Source organism: Chionomys nivalis, chromosome 15, assembly GCF_950005125.1.
Source record: "Chionomys nivalis chromosome 15, mChiNiv1.1, whole genome shotgun sequence".
Taxonomy (NCBI): Eukaryota; Metazoa; Chordata; class Mammalia; order Rodentia; family Cricetidae; genus Chionomys; species Chionomys nivalis.
The window spans coordinates 16,272,243-16,290,587 of record NC_080100.1 but is presented as its reverse complement, the minus strand read 5'-3'; the positions used below and the strand labels follow the sequence as shown (position 1 = coordinate 16,290,587).

The following is an 18,345-nucleotide window of genomic DNA, read 5'->3' as shown; positions in this document are numbered from 1 at the left end:
TTTTGTTTGTTGCTGTTGTTTGTTGTTTGTTTCTTAAGGAAGCAAATCTGTCACTTCTGACTCATTTAAACTTTCTCCTTCCTCTGCATAGAATGCATGGTCTTGAGGGATGTGGTTTGATGGAGAAGTTCCATTTAGGACTGAATTCTCCAAAGTCTCTTCATTTTTGTACACCGTTAAGTTGTGGGACTCTCTTTTAATTCCCTTCTACTCTGAGAAACTTCTTTGATGAAAGTTGTGTAAGGCACTGGTCTATGCATAGTTTGATGGTAATTTGGAAAAATAAAACATAATAACTGAGTTATATAAAAGTAATATAAAGATTCAGTATCCTTTTCTTTAAATTTTACCTAAGTATTTCTTAAAATTTATTTACAAATGGCCAATAAATTTGTTGAGCAATTTCTAATCACAGAGAGATCTGCATACATTGTCATGTGAAGTAGTTGGGCTATCATTCTGGAATGCCTACTAAGAATGCATTGAAGGAGTTTGAAGACACAGATCATAGGCAGTACAGTCAGTTGATGTAAAGAACAATCACTCTGATTTATGGTACCTATTTGGATTTCAATGTTACAAGAAGCACAACCGAAGCACAACCAAAGTCAGTGTATTCTAAAGAACCCAGCAGCTGAGGCACATTCTCAGCCAGCAAAAACTTATCCAAGGCTCCTACACAATAAAGGCTAGAATAGGAAGTGAGGACAAGGGTGACATTGGATACTACCATTTCCAGTTTCTTTCATGTTGCCTTTGTTTAACTCTGTGAAGCTGTGTTACTTTACCTGCCTAAAACACTTGACTGGTCTAATAAAGACCTAAAGAGCAAATAGTTAGGCAGGTGAGATAGGTGAGGATTCCAGGCAGAAGGAGAAAAAGAAAAGGAGAAAGAGGAGTGAGAAAACAATAATAAGAGAACTCCTGGGACTGGCCACCCAGCCAAACAGCCAGATACAGAGTAAGAAGTAAAGACATATAGATTAGAAAAAGGTAAAAGCGGAGGCAAAGGGTAGATGGGATAATTTAAAAAAAATCTGGCTAGAAACAAACCGAGCTAAGGTCGGGCATTAGTAAGTACGACTGTCTCAGTGTATTTATTTTGAAGCTGAGTAACAGAACCACGAAGATCAAAGAGCAATAACTCCAACTACAGGAGACATATTCCAGACCTTCGTTAGACAAATAGGATCATGTTCTCTGGTAATCTCAATACCTTTGATTATCCTGTACAGCTAGAAAAACATTTTAAGGATCACTACATAAATAAATAAACAAAATGAGAAGAGTCCTTTTCGATTTATAAGCATTTGTATAATGGGAAGTATTAGCTATCATCAAGGTAAATTCTTACAAAAAACTAGCTGGGTGGTGGTGGCATATGTCTCTAATCACAGCACTCAGAAGGCAAAGGCAGGCAGATCTCTGTGAGTTCAAGGCCAATCTGGTCTACAAGAGCTAGTTCCAGGATAGGCTCCAAAGCCACAGGGACACACTTTCTTGAAAAACCAAAAAAAAAAAAAAAAAAAAAAAAAAAACAAAAACAAAAAAAAAAAAACCTATTAAAAAATTTCTTTACATCTTACAGAAAGTCTTTAATGTGTTTGGGAAGAGCAAATTTAACCTCTTTACAGACCTATGTTTCTTAGAAGTGTAATGGATATGTTGTTTTCTTGTTCCTTTTGGTTGAAGAAAAATTGAATGTATCAATTTTGACAACTTCCTTCTAAATCTGTAAAAAAAACCACACAAATGATGTTATTTTTCCATATTTTCTGTTTGGGATGCTTTTCATTTCTGTTAATCAATGTGATTCGATGAGAGAATTCAAGTGCTGGTTGAACATTGATGTTTAGTGTTCTTGTAAGACTAATGAATCAAAGTGGAGACTACCTTGAAAACAAAGTGAAATGCTTATGAATATTGAATTAATAGTTTCATTTTCTATATAAAAATATGAATCTTTCTGTCATATACTTTGATTTTTTTCAAACAAAAAATTAAATCTGAAAATATTTTAACTTTACTGATAATATCCTAGAATTTCTGTATAAGTTTTACAAATTCTAGTCCTTTATGTGGAAAAAATTTTCACTTTAAATATCACTAAATAATACAAAGATGTTTAGTTTCACACTAAATGATTAGACCAATAGAGATTCAGATAAATTCCTTATATGCATTATGTCAATGTTACAAGTCCTTAGTGTTTGTGGGGTGTGACTCAAACAATAATATAGATATAACTACTTGAGAAAACATTTCAATTCTAAAATTTCACAAGGCACTTTTTTCCAAATAACACAGTACAAAAAATAATATTTTATATATCACAAACAAAAACCCATGTAGTTAAATTATTATATTGTTTTTAAAACATTTTCTGAATATACAAAATGTTAATGTAGTATTTGTGCAAATAAGCATCAATACAAAGTCTACACTCCATTTTAAAGTGCAGTACTCATAGATATTGTTATAAATTTCCCCCTTCATTCTAATTATTTAACAAGTGTAAAGATGGTTGTTGAATCTCTTTTCTTCATTAGTTTACACTTTTCATGAAATATAGAGGGCATTAATGGAGTTTGCAAATAGGAAATGATTAATTGTGACTGAGTAGCACAAAAGGTAAAAAGTACTTTAAAATACAGTGTGTTTACCCTGAAAGATGGTTTCAGAACTTTTTCCTCCAAAGATGGGAAATCTGGGTAAGTCACAGAGATAGGAACTGATTGATGTGTTTATCAAAGTTTATGGATTCATATTCCTGTAGCATGAACCCAAAGCGAATGACAAGAAGGGAATCATCTAACATCAGGTTGATTGCTGAATTCCCCAAAACAAATGTCTGGCAAGAGAAAGTTGAAAGGTCAAAATTGGTACAGTGTTTATTGCAAAAGCTTAAAGAAAAATTTAAAAGGTAACCATTCTTTGATTTGTATTACTGTTCTAACATATTCAGGTCATATTATAAAAATTGACTATTCTTGAAATATCTGGAATCTTTTGCATTAACTGTTCATTTACACACTAATAACTAATTAACACACAAAGGAGAGAGAGATTCTCAGGGGAAATAGTTTTCTCTTCTTTTATTTTGTTGAGAAATTTAATTAATGTAACTATCTTTAGCAGGGTTAAAATATATACTGAACTAACAAAAAGGAAAATACAAAGATTTACATAAAAGACATGCAACTTGAAAATCTATATTAGGACACTATAATGTTAATAAGATATTGTGCTACTAGAGATACTTCCAAATAAATATATGGTTTGGGAATTTCATAGATTCATCTAATGTATCTTCATAAAATCTACCCATATTCTCACTCCTCAAATGAACATAAGAGATAATTATCCAATTCTTTAGAACATTAGTTTGAGGACAAATCAGCAGCCAAATACAGTCAACAAATAACACCACAACCTTGCAAAATAGCTATTAATTTCAGAGTCCTCAGATATTGCTGATGTCATCATGAGGTGTATGAACAACCACACACCTAATTCCAGGCAAGTCACTGAGGCTGACTAGAGCTATCAATTTCTCGTAGCACAATAATGCATGGGAAAGGTTCAAAACTGTCATTGTACAAGCTTAAAAGACACACTGAGAGTTCTTTTATCGCTCCCCTTTTCTATAAGTGCAAACATTGCTTTTTTGCTTCTCTGAGCTAGTCATAGAGCTCTTGTTCTTTATTCTCATCAGATTTAAGTAAAACAATGTTTAACTTCAAGGAGCTTGTTCACAGAGAAGACTAAAGTGATTACCACACCTGGAACATGGCATCAATCAAAGGAACTGACACATGCTGAGAAAAATCAAGGATATATCAACATCATCTCATGATAGTTGTAGTTGCTGTATACACCAGTTGCTAAATATGTCTCTGGCTGCTTCTCAGCCATGGAAAAACAATCAAAGATTAAATTTTTAGCCAAAATGAATTTATGCCAAGTTGCATATATATAAACCATCAACTATCAAAATACTATAATCTCATTAAACTATAATGATTTCAAAAGGTCAAATATAGGTATCAATATGAAGTTGCTGTGACAGTCTCCAAAAAGTTTGATTATCATTCATAAGAACTTTATCTATTCTGAGAATTTGTTATCATTAAATGCCAAAATCTCCCACTGAAAAAAATACTAGTGACAGGCTACTGGTATATATACATACATATGTACATATATATACACACATATCACATATAGATTAAACTTTCACTATAAGATCCAGTTTTCCCTACAATTAAAAATGCTTAATCTGCAAGCTTGTATATGTGTGGTTCCTGTTCTTTTCTTACAGCTATATACTGTTTTGCTAATATCTGTCATTTGCTAATAAACAGATTAGGAAATATATATATATATATATATCCCTGGAAATTGTGCCTTTTTAATTATCACTACAGGTCCATGCATGTTAAGCATTTCAATTATTATTCCTCCCTTGCAATTTATTGACACATTTGCACTGACGCTGTCAATGAAGATCAAGAACTAGTGACATGCCTTCAGCAATTTGGAATCCAATGCTCTCCTGGTATTTCAGGAACCCAAGGTTGCAGCAGTATTCTTTGCAAAGTGCCAATCAATAAGTAGGCCAAACAATTCTTTCCAGAACTGCTACTGTCCTTCTTGCCTAAAAGCTGATGCATTTATGTTCTTGTAGAGAATTTGTCTAATGATTGTCATAACATAACATTTCGGCACTGCTATTATAGTCTACACAGGGCATCCTGGTTCTGCCTGTATCTCTTTTAAAATAATGATGCTTCAGTATGAATTCTAGAACTCTCTGTATAATACTAGGTTTGATGAAATAAGTTTTTGACTATCGGTGTCACCCCCAGGTACTGTACCTAAAAGGTAAGGACCCCTTATGAAATCTTCCTTTTTATTCCATTCTTCTTTAACACTCGGAATACATACCATCCCCACACATACAGGTTGTAAACCTGGTGAAAAGTCTGATACTTCTTCCATGAGTAGATTCCCCCTAATACCAACTTTTGTTTGCATTTGGCATACCTTGGGCAAGTCTAATGCTCCTGAATGTAATGAGGAGTATTGATCACTACTCTCTGCAGAGGAAACAAGAAAATTATTTATGAAGGGACAGTCTGGTTCTTTCAGATAAGGTAAGAAGTCTTGCTTCAACTGGAAGGAGGACTAAGGAGTACGTGAGTCAGGAAGTGCACATTTCCAACTCTATACGTGTCCTCCCAACTTCCCCGTCCTGTAATTCTAGGTACCATTATTTCTCACATGTGCTGGGTTGACACTGGAAATATCCCACGTCCAAAATAAGCTCTAGTGAATTACTCTCAACATTATTCTATCTGCAAAGAGGAAAAGAAAAGAACAAATTCTACGTGACACTGACAGTTCCTGGCTTTCCATTTCTTATGCAAGCTAGATATTCAGTCTTGTTTTTCTTTACTTGAATATGCTTCTTAAAGCTCTTAGACATAACAGACTAAAGTAAATATGATCAGTGTTTTTAGACACATAATTGAGTTTCACAGGAACTCTAACTTTCTTAAACTTTGGATTTGATGCAATTTTATATTTATTTCTGTATACCTACATGTATGCGGTGTATGGGACAGGGAGCATGAACATGTGAGTGCCATCACTGTGGAAGCTGGAAGAGGACCTCAAATCACCTGAAGTTGTGAACAGAACTCAGGTCTCCTTAAATAGCCATAAGCCGCTTAATCAATGAACCATCTCTTTAACTTCAAAACCTACACTTTTACTGCATTTCTCCTCAAGCTGATACCAGGGACTTTTTGAGAATTTCACTGCCATCACTTCTCATAGCTTAACAAGTCCAATTTCTCTAGCAATCATTTTATTTATCAATTCTTCAGTAGGTACAAACCTATCTCATAATCCTATTACTAAAATTTATTTTAGGAAGTCATTCCTGATATAAGTTATTCTGTCAATTCAGAATAAGCAAAAGAGAAAAAGATATGGATTTTAAAACAATACATGGTGAAAGCTTGAGCAAAGACAATATCTCTTCAAGTTTGTGCATGGCTTGTGGGAATTAAAGCAATGAAGACAACTATGAGAGATGGCAGCAGCATCTTTCCAAACAGGGAAAGTGTTGGGATATTTTTAATACTTATCTTTCTGAAGGTGTCAGAGAAGCAACCAAAACCCTTAATATGTTAGTATGTTATTTTATGTGACATAAGACTCACTGTCATAATTAAAGACATTTAGCTGCCAGTCCAAACTCAGGGAAGACAAATAATGCTAATAAATGGAGGTCATGAGATATTAAGAGCTATTTCGACCTCTAGCACACCCAAATCCTTGCATGGAACCAGCAACCCAATGAGGGTCTACCTTGGCTGGGCCAGTGAAGGTGAGGTGCACTAGTTTTTTTCTTACAATTAGAAAAACTTTTTTTGCTTGAAGAATCTTGTCTGTCAAGAAGAATGCTGACATTTCACTGAATCCTGCATAGAGCAGTGACTAAACAATAAACACCTGACAATTCCTGTTCTTGTTTATCAGTATTAAACATTCACCAAACCCAAATGAAATTTAAAATCAAGGGAATGCACAGTGTATCGCATAGACACCAGACCACTGGATACATGGTGGGGTGGGGGGTGGGGGGGACAAGCTTTCATAGAGAGTGACACACATGCATGCAATGCCATAAATAGTGTGTTGCATGTTGTGTGTTGTATAAAAGAACACCTGTGGTTTTGGTCCTTTCCTCCTACCTTGTTTGAGAAAGGCTGCTTTCTGTAGCTGGTAGCAGATCATGAGCCTCTAAGGTCTCTCCATTCACCATTTCCCATCTCATAATAGATGTACCGGAATGATAGATGGATGCTCTCATATCTGGATTCGATCATGCCTTCTGAAGGTCACGTTCTCACAATTTTGCGGCAATCTCTCCATCCCAATTTTGTGGCTTTGGTTCCTGTCCTGGAACTAGCTCTGTAGACCAGGCTGGTCTCGAACTCACAGAGATCCGCCTGCCTCTGCCTCCCGAGTGCTGGGATTAAAGGCGTGCGCCACCACCGCCCGGCCCATATTTATATTTTGTCCCTTTCACATCACAGTTCTTTTGTGAAACTAAATATTTATATGTGATATTTTAGTTATATAATTAAATAAAATTTTTAGATCTACAGTTGGTCAAAATTATAATTCCCTAATATGCTTTGTTTCACTTCAGAAATTTAACAAAATTGTGAGTGACTGTGTACAGAGAAGAAAATATGAAAAGCTGGGGACATGTTCTAGTAATGTGTTGTCCATAAAAATAATCATCTCTGATTTGATGCCTGATTGTTATTTGGTTGAATTGACGATTTTTTTATATTTGCTACAACAAAGACATATATCTCTTGCAAACTCTGAACTGAATCTTTAGTTCCTCTACAATATTATTTTGCCTTTGAAAGGTTATAATTGTCCTATTTCTATGATATAAATATCTGCATTACTTCTCCATTTATACTCATGGATACTTTCTTGGTATCATGAGCTCAGCAGCAGTTCAATGTATTCTTTGAAACTTGTTCTGAACATTGCTCTTCTCTGGCATATCAAATTTTTTGTTGTTGTTCTTTTGTAGGAACTATCACTGCATTTTTATTTTATTTATATCAAAGAAGGTACAGATACAAGAGTTGTTTTTAGTAAATAACTGAAAGGCTGATTAGTGACAGAGTTCATGGAACCCTTAACTATCAAAGGAATTAAATTGCCTGAAAGAAGTGAACCTGAGAAACTGGAAAAGGAATTAGCATCCTCTATGGATTTGTTTCTTTACGGCTTTATAGAGATTAGCAGCTTGGTTTTAAATCATTGCACTGATCCTCTAAAATTTACTTTTTTATAAGTTTTAAGTTATCCCAAATATAAAAGAAAGCAAATGACATTGTTTTCTGTAAAAAATAATTGTTGGATTTCTTTAATCAATGTGCCCCCTAACAATGAGACAGAAATGCTGTTTGCTGTCTTGAGGACCAAAAAGTAACTCCTGACTTAACAAACCCAAGTATTTATTTTTCATATCAGAAGAGTGGCTAAGAAATTAGAAGTTATAATGGAAAGTTCTATAAATTAAATGTAAGTCATATTATCCAATTTTAGCATATTTGAAAATGTTAATGTGGGATATCGAAATTAGTAAGGCATATACAAATACTTAAAAATTTCTTGGATTAAATTTTGCAGAGAAGCAAATTTTTGTGTGGTAACACTGTAATTGTGCAGTGCCGTGGAGAAGAAAGAGAAAAACGCTTCAGAAAAGAAAGAATTGAAACTAATCAGCCCACCTCTAGTAACAAATAGGTTTGGTTATCCAGTGTGAAACATAAATTTTTATTTATGTATCCTTCTCTCATATCTTCATTGCAGTTTCCCATCTTGGAGGAGAACTTCTCTCCTCTAAGTCCCTCTCGTCCACTCCCTGCTCAGATCCACTCCTCCTCTTTTTCCTCTCAGAAAAGAACAGGACTCCTATGGATAGCAACCACACATGGCATATCAAGACATTCATATCCTTCATAATAAAGCTAGATGTAGAAGGAAAAGTGTCCCAAAAGCAAGCAAAATAATCAGAGACACTACCTGCTCCCACTGTTAGGAATCTCACAAGACTAAGCTAAACAACGGTAAAACATATGCAGAGAATGTAAATCAGACCCATGCAGGCTCCCTGATTGTTTATCTCTATAGCCTAACTCACATTTGGAAATGTTCACCATTTTGCAGGAAGAATATTGTAGGATCTATGTTATGTTGTCATTTGTCTTAAGGCTTTTATACAACACCTAGATGTATTTACTCAAAACTGTGCTTAATATTTAAGAACCAGTTACTGCACAGTAGAACACCTTAGAAAACTCAGATACTAAGAGAAAAAAGTGTCTGTTTACAATGGTTACAGAATCTTTTAGAAAATATATCATTGACCATACAGCTTAGCAATGGTACTTCTTGTAATCTCCTCAGATTTAACTCCAAATTTAGCTTCATATGAAAACTATATATAAATAACTTTTCTTATCATTTTCAAAACCTAGAAACCAATAATATGCTCTTTAGTAGGTGAACTGATATCACACATCAGGCAATGGAATAGTATTTAGCAATGTTTAAGTAACAAAGCACATGGAAGAATATTAAATCTTACTATTAACAGAAGACAATACAGTAAGAAACGGCAGTGATGCCTCTTTTCATACCCTTATGATCAATGACAATTTATGATTGCTTATTGTGGTAGAGCAGGAGGAGATTAATTAGGACTTTCTTAACTTTAACTAATTAGAACACTTGATTTTGAGGCAATAACCCCTTAAATTTATGCTCATGAACAGGGTTCAAAGTTCCTTCTACAATTTCAACTAAGTATTTCTGGGGTGGGAGTGAAGTTAGAAGTCAAAACAGGGTATTATCCCATGATATGACTTGATTTTCAATGGCAAATGAATAGCCAAAGCCTCACAGACATTCACATAAAGTGGGATCTCAGTTGACATTTCACATCTCCAATTTCTGGGCTTCTGTTTTCAGGAGGTAAGAAAACAAAGCTTCTGATGATATTACAAGGAGCCAATGAAGTGGTAATTTAAGAAACATTATCTTGTAAAACTCAGTCACAGATTCAATTGTAGTATCAATAGCAAACTCTTATTGCTGTTTAATATTACTTTATTAGTGTGATAGTATAGTCTTTTATTAGATAATTTCTAAGCAAATAAATATTACTAGTGCCATATTCACCAGTTTAAATGTTTATTTTATTTTACTTATTCTATTTTTAATGTGATACTAACACTTAAAACTTTAATAAATGTGATAGTTATAGATATTTGCAGAGTAAAATGGGATATTTTGGAACATGTATATCTTTTTTTTTTTTTTTTTTTTTTTTTTTGGTTTCTTGAAGCCTGTCCTGGAACTAGCTCTTATAGACTAGGCTGGCTTCCAACTCACATAGATTCACGTAACTCTGCCTCCCAAGTGCTAGGATTAGATCGTGTGCTACCACCACCAGGTGAAACGTGTATGCTCTTAATTAACCAAACAGGCTAAGCAGCTTTTCCATCTCCTTGAACAGTTATAATGTCCTTGTCTTGGTAAATTTTGAACTGTTCCCTTTTTGTCTTTATCAAGCAGACAATCAATACTTGTAAACTTTAATCAACTAGCTTTGGAATGAAACACAGAAAACAGTTCAGTCTGGGGTACCTAAAAACAACTGATACATTTTCAACACAACTCCTAAACTTAAGGATCAGAAGACAGTTCTGAAAGATTATAAGAGCCAGAGGCAAGGCCATCTACTGTAAGATAGTGTCTTCTTTATATTATAGGAAGTCTGCACCTGCTGGGCGCAGAGAGGAGGCAAAGGAAGGTGCTTTCCTGTGAGTTCTAGACCAGCTTGATCTACAAAGCAGCTGCCATGACAGCCAGTACTGTTACACCAAGAAACCCTGTGTCAAACAAAATCAAAAACAAAAGCAAAAAATAAAGAAGACTGAATCCCTAGTACTAATCAATACGGTTATCTAAACAAGACTCAAACATTGACAACACTAGTTGACATGCAAACATGCTTGGGAAAAGACTCACACGAGCTATATGCAATAAATGACTGCTAGAAGAGGGAGAATGAGGCAAGACCATACAGCAAATGGACAGCTGACAGAATCACAAGGGCAGGCCCACAAGTGTACAACTTACGGACATGCTATTTTGCAGAGACGTGGGAATACTTGTCTTTTGGAAAAGTTGCTGTCATTGCTGTGGAAACCTTGTGAAGCCATGATTCTTCCCTTTGAAATGGAATTCATTCCCAAAACACCTAGCAGTGTGACTTTTACATGAGTGAAGGAGTGACCTTGCTCCTTAGAGCCATACACTTACTCTTTGCTCTAGCAGCCAAATTCACATAGAGTCAATCCTACAAAACTATCTGCTAACAGATTACATAGAAATTTCTATAGAAGGCCTGGCACTGACCAGGAAGGCAGCATGTCCTACCTTTGCTAACAAACAAATCTGCTTGTCCCCAAAGCTAGTTATCACAAAAGAGATTATATGAGGAGAGTGGGTGAATACAGGATTTGGGAATGTTTGTAACTTTATTTAATCGTTGGGAATGTCAGGTACTTCCCCTTGAATGCTGGCTCTTTCCTGGTTGGCATCACCTGTTCCAGAGTACAGATTTGCCAGATTCTACCTGCGCTCTTTGTGAATCTGATATGCATATTATCAATGTCCTTACTTATGGAATTTTCCAACTATGTCTGTAAAAATTAGAAACCTTGTGAAGATTGGCCCTTTGACCTTAACAAAGGGAGAAGTCAGAGACTAGTGAAGTTTCACCTCTAGCCAAAAAGTGCTGACAACAGGTTCTCCACATGAGGTACTGACCCTAGCCATATACATGACGTTTAAGTCTCTTACCAAAATACTGTATATGTAATTCAAACCTGCTTTAAAATATATTAAGTTGTTTTCCACTATTATCAGTTCTACCATTAAGCTTCTATTGCAAACAGTTTTTTTTCTTTGTCTTTTACAAATATAAATGTCACCTGTTAAGTTAAAACCCAATACTGTCAAGTTTGGACTCAGGTCTCCAGGCAGATTCTAAACTGTAGCTATAACTCATCTATACCTGATAAACAGCCCTTTACCACTCAGAGATCTGGGGAATATTGCATTTAAATTCATTTAAATGTTTAATTATTAAAAGACTTCATAACAGAGAGACAGGTTGGCTCCTAGCAAAACCACTCTATTTTCTCCAAAGAAGGCAAAAGACAGATGGGTACAGAACATGGTCCATTCACAATTCACAAGTCACTTGATCAAGTGAAAGTGTTAACCACTGGGCAGAACTGCCTTTCATCTAAACTAAAGACCTCCATATGTGGACAAACTAATAGAATCAACTGCCTAGCTGCTCAGGCCGAGGTAGGTTTGTCTTCCTAGAGATTTCCTAACCCAAAGGATCTTCCAAAACCTGGCAAGCCCTGTGCTAAACTGCAAAAGGCAAATACAACCTTCAATAGCCATGGAAGACCCTGAGGAGAGGCTTTAGGAAGACAAACGAGTAAGTTCTCTCTTGTTTTTATAATCAATAACTCCTCAAGTAAAATTTTATCCTTCTCAAAGATCTATGAAGCAGTTTGAAAGCTGAGAGGTTTTGTCAATTTAAAAGGATAACCTCACCAAATTCCAGTATAACTTCTTAATATGTTCCAAAGAATTTGTTTTAAGATATACAAATGGAAGTTATAAATGTGTGTACGTGGAAGTTACTAATATGTGTACATGCAAGTTATAAAGGTAAGTGGACAAGTCCAAACTATCAAATTTCTCTCATACACTGCTTTTCATAGTCTTAAGATATACAAATGCAAGTCATTAAAATGTGTACCTCCAAGTTATAAAGGTGTGAGGACAATTACAAGTCATCAAATTTCTCTTTCATGATGCTTTTCATAGTCTTAAAGATACTTTTCATTGTGCAAAAACATTTGTCAGTGATTTTGAAATAAATAAGTTATTGTTTATACAATATATGTGTCTAAAAGTTCTGTTTTTACAAACTCAAAATTCTTGTGTGTTACATGGAGCCAAATTAAAGGATCCACCTTAAACAGGTCAGATACACTTCTCTAAATTTCCTGATTCTGAACTTTTTTTTCTTCCTAAACTTAGCTTTGTTGTCTGCTCTGCCAACACCTTGCCAGGTCCAAGAGACACTAGACAGTTCCACACCACAAATCCTGGATAGGAGTAAAGTGACCAGCCACCTCAGGATGTAACCAGCACCCAACTATCTCAGGTCCCCCAAGAAAGACTTTGATATCCACAAATAATCAGGAAGCAGCATGAGGAATCTACTGTCCCAATTACTTCAACATGCAACACCTAACTTCCTGCCTTTTTAATATTAAAAAAGAATTAATGGGAATGTTGTAATCTGCTGGCCTGGTCTGTCACCTGGATACCCTGTCCTTTAAGCGACAAACCCTGCCCATTCCCAACCTCCCCCCACTTCTGCTGAAGCAAGTGGATCTCCACCATCTCCTTTCCAGCCTCCCCGCTCTCTGTGTCCATCCTCTGTAGAGCCAGCTTCTGCCTCTCTCCATTCTTCCCCCACTCCCCTTGCCCCCGTCTCTCTTTCCCTTCCCTCTCCATAACCCACTAAATAAACTCTATACTCCAACTATGTCTGCATGGCATATCAACCAGTCTGTCTCCCATGTGGCTTGAGCATATATGAGACCTCAAAAGCCATTTCCACAGTAGCACACATTCTCGAACAATGTCATACCTACTATAAAAAGTCATGCTTCTAATAGTGCGACTTCTTACATATAAACTACCATATTGTGATTATATTTATTTGATAACACACCTATAAAACGTCCAGGATTTCAGTCTTTATTCAACTAATATGTTGTCAACACAACAAAAATATTTGACTATTTATTACCTTAGTCATTCTTTAAAAAGAAGATTAAAAAATTTAAAATGTCTAGAGGAACTATCAATATTCTAAACAAAATGTTAGCTAAATTGCTCATCATTGCTGAAGATCATATTACCAAGTACTTCTAAATAAAAACATCTTAAAATCAGTATGCATTTCCAGCAAGTCAACTGCCTCATTTATAAAAAGTGCCTAGAGTTAATTTACTAATTTTGTTTTCTCTTCTGGTATTATTTCATCTTTAAATAACAGGAAATCTATAAACTCATACATAATTGAAATCACCACCTCATTTTTTCACTTATGAACTTATTCATAAAAAATAATTTTAATGTATTGTGGCTAAACCAAATAAAAACCAAAAGTTTTAAATCTCAATGAATAAAATCATTTTTCCATGGACGAAACTTTGCTTCTATTTATCAAATCCTATCATAGATCATGTCCCAAATTCAAGAACATTATGTTCTTACCTATTCCTATCAGGAAGAGTTTTAATTTCTTGTTCTGATTTTTTTTTAAAATACATTACTGAGTAAGCCATTTGTTCTTAATTCTTTTATTTACCTGTTTCATCTGCTAGCTCCTTACCTTGCTGTGCAATTTCAAATGATGTGATATATCATGAGTTTTTGAAAAAAGAATGTGACCAAGATACAACTATTGCAAACATAGTTCCAAATGTTTTGTTTAAGGTTTAATGTCCACACTCTCAAAGTGAGTCATCAATGCAGTGATTACAGAAAGAAAGTTTGTGGCCTGGGTGGGGGGTAGGGGGGTCTTGTATGTTTCAAAATTGCATTTGTGACATCTGTCACTAAACTACAACCTAGGAAAACTGCCTATGATTTCCTGGAATCAGAAAGTACCCCTTCATTATTCGGACATGTATAACAAATGAACAGTGAGTAGAAATCAGACAACAAACTGCACCAGATAGATTCTTATATCAAACATTGACAAAAATGTGCTAATACCATTCAAAACAAATGCACATATTTTCCTAAGATTAGGAAGGATATTTAAATAAGGGATTTACGTAGCCAACTCTTTGGTAGAGTACTGCTCAAATAATGAAAATTGAAGAGTAATGAGTGGCAGTGGAGAAAAGGCAACTAGAAGTTATTGAAGGGAAAATGACTATGTTATGTCTGTGGTACTTATTGAGAAAAGAAAAAATGAAAACTAAATAAGCTAGGATAGATTTATTGGTTCATTTTTCATCCCTATTAAAAAAATTCCTATGACTGCTCAATTTAGTGATAAGAAAGCTTATTTAATTTAAGATTTGAGATGACAGTACGTACAGAGAAGCATAGTATCTGACGACAACTCCAGGGGTGGAGGAATGAAGAGTGTGAAGAAGACAGACCATATCTTAATTAGAAATTCAAAAGGAAACTCGGGGGCTGAAATCTGGATTTTATGACAATCCTTTGCAAACCCTTTCATGATTACACATATGCACACATGTGTGCGTGTGCACACACACGCAAACACATACATGAGAAAGAGAGTGAGTGAGAGAGACAGAGATAGACTAATACCTTAATCCCTTTTGAAGTTAAATGTCAATTGATCTTGAAACACACTGAACTCTCAGAGGTTTCAATATTTCTTTGTTCTACTGTTTAGGATGCCAGAACCCAAAACATGAACTTTAAGTGTGACACATAAATCTAAACACACCAGTTGAGAGGTAGGCAGTTTAAAAGAAGAAGAGACTGAAATAGGAAGGATGATAGATACTCTTAAAATCTTGAGGAGCATGGAGAACCCTTCTCACAGTAGTACATGTGCTCTATATTGAGAAATAATTGAAATTTTACATGTATGAAATAGTGATTTCAGAGACTTCTAGATTCTTGACCAAATATGTTGACAGAAAACTTGTAAGAGAATTATTTATATCAAGAAAATTAGGACCATAATACACATATTATACGTGAGAGCCAGGGAGGTATGAAGTCATTGAAATAGAAACATGGGACTAAGGATTTTCAGCCATATTGATATACTTCCAGAACTTTCTCTTTTCAGTGATATTAGGCAGAAGAGAATGCATTGATCCTCCATTGCTTTTAAGAAGGGGTTAGGGCATGAAAAGACATAATTATTTGTATAGGACATTTTGATACCAAATATTTATTTAACCATTTTTATGCTTAAATACTTTCAGATAATTTAAAAATAAATTCAACTCACATGGGTTCAGAAATTATCAATTTTAAAAATAAACATTTTGGGGTAAGCTTTGTTTGTGTGTTTTCCTCTATTTTCTATTCACTTTTGAGTTCATTCTGGAAACTTGAAAATCAATTTCAAACTGTTTAGAATGGTGAAGTGGATGTGTTATTTGGTTCTAGCAATTGTTTCCACAGGATAAATTCTTTTTGATCAAAGGTTCCACAAAGAAACAAGACTTTCTACTCTGAGAAACAGAGAAAGAAAAATAGTGAAAGGAAGGGGCAATTCTCCAAGTCAGCATCCTTCACTGTGTTTTTTTCTTTATCTTTCAGATAAAGATCTTTAATCTGTAAAATAAATTTCACTTCACAAATAATTCAGAAAAAAATGCAATCACTTTTAGATAAATGTAAGTACAATGTCACCAAAAAAGAAAATAGTAATTTTTTTCTTTGGCACTATCTTTAAGATTTATCATATATGCAATTAGAAAAACTTTTATCAGAAATATCATCAAATTAGTCACGCAATTATTATAATAAAAATGTGTAAGTTTCTATAATCTTCACAATCCCTACATAGTAAAAGTGTCTATGACTGCTTACTATGAGCCATTTTAAAATGCACACTTATGCTAACATCTTGTTTCAGAATGAGAATCTGTTCATAATCTCTGCATGGGATGGCCAACAATGAAAAAAAAAATAACTAGAAGGCAAGAATTTTTAAATCTGCACATAATCTCTATAGGCATCAAAACAAGGTTTAAAGTTGTATTCTACAGAAACTCGAAAATGCTATTTCCAAAGTTCCACGGCAGTGAATCTTAGATGGTAAGGAGAAGGAGTTCTTGTATGAGAAAGGAACATGGTGCCTATCTTCTTAGGTACATATGTTTTGGTTGGCTTCAACTGACATCCATTTATTCAATATTTTGTTAAGTTATGTGAGATAGTCTACTTAAATGTGAAATATTAAGGTTATTAGGGGAGCTTTGAAATTTATATTCTGTTGTGCAGATGTAAGGACAAAGAACACATTTATTTGCATTTGACACTAATATATAGGCAATTTTATATAACTAAGCTTTAACCATGGTATATGAAATTAACTTTTGGAGGTGTCAGAACTCCACAGAACCCTTGGATATTTTTTTCGTAGGAGTGCTTAAAATTTTCAGGCATCCTCGTTTTTGTCCCAAGATGTTCTCCTTTTGATTTGCTTGAAAACAGAAAGAAAAAGACAACATCAAGTTGTTCGTGTGCAGAGTTTTCATCATGGATAATTTGAGATGTTAATCTCTGAGTATCTGAATGACATTAGAGGAGTGGTGGATTCTGAAGATTCTCCTCTAAATATCTCCTGTGAAATGTTGAAACAAAGCAAATTTTTGAAAGTTATCAGAAAGAACTGGGTCAAGAAATGCTTAGAACTGGTAGAAGATAAAGAGAACTACAAAAAGTTTTATGAGCAATTAAAAACTTAAAAAATATAAAGCTTGGAATTCAAGAAGACTATCAAAATTTGTAAAAGCTTTCAGAGCTGTTGCGATACTACATATCTGCTTCTGGAGATGAGGGTGTTTCTTTTAAGAATTATTGCATCAGAGTGAAGGGAAACCAGAAACACATCTTCTTTATTACAGGTGAGACTACGGACCAAGTTGTTAATTTGGCCTTTGTGGAATGTCTCAGAAAGCATAATTTAGAAGTAATCCATATGACTGAGACCATAGATGAATATTGTGTGCAAAAGCTAAAGGAACTTGGAGGCAAGACCTTGGTGTCAGTTACCAAAGAAGGGCTGGAACTTCCAGGAAATGAAGAGGAGAAAAAGAAACAGGAAGGCAAAAATTAAAAATTAGAAAACTTCAGCAAAGTTTTGATATTTTGGAGAAAAAGTTTGAGAAGGTGGTTGTATCAAACTCATTGGTGGCACCCCATCCTGTACTGTCACAATCACATGTGGGTGGAAAGCAAACACAGAGAGAATCATGCAAGCTCAAGCCCTCAAAGGCAACGATGGATTACATGACAGCACCTGGAGATAAACCTGATCAATCCATTATTTAAACCCTATGGCAAAAAGTAGACACTGACAAGAATAATTCATCGGTAAAGAATCTGGTCATCTTGCTCTATGAAACTGCACTCCTGTCTTCTGACTTCAGTCTGGAAGATCCCCAGACACACGCTAACAGGATCTACAGGATGATCAAGCTTGGTCTAGGTACTGAATAAAATGATTCTACTGTGGATGATACCAGTGCTGCTGTAACTGAAGAAATGTCACCCCTGGAAGGAGATGACGACACATCACACATGGAAGAAGTAGAGTAAGCTTCACCACAATTATCTGTCTGCTGCTTGCTTTTATTTCTTCTGATAATATATTTCCAAGAATTGTTGTTCATTTTGGTTAACTTTTAAAACATCCATGTGGCATGAAAACTAAGGGAAAGATAAAAATTTTTTTTACTTTGTGATACTTTGATACTAAAGGTTTGATTCAATAGGTTGTAAGAACATTTGTTGTAAGAGGTAATGTAACCTATTAACTTTGTGGTCTGAAGATTTTAGCTGTCGAGCTGGATTCCTTATTACACCAAACAATTTGTTACTTGGAATTTTCTGAAATATAGC

General features: G+C 34.8%; 1 pseudogene; it reads left to right on the top strand.

Moving 5' to 3' along the window:
• Window positions 1–12,348: 12,348 nt before the first annotated feature.
• Window positions 12,349–18,042, top strand: LOC130887678 (heat shock protein HSP 90-alpha-like; annotated as a pseudogene).
• The last annotated feature ends 303 nt before the right edge of the window (window positions 18,043–18,345 follow it).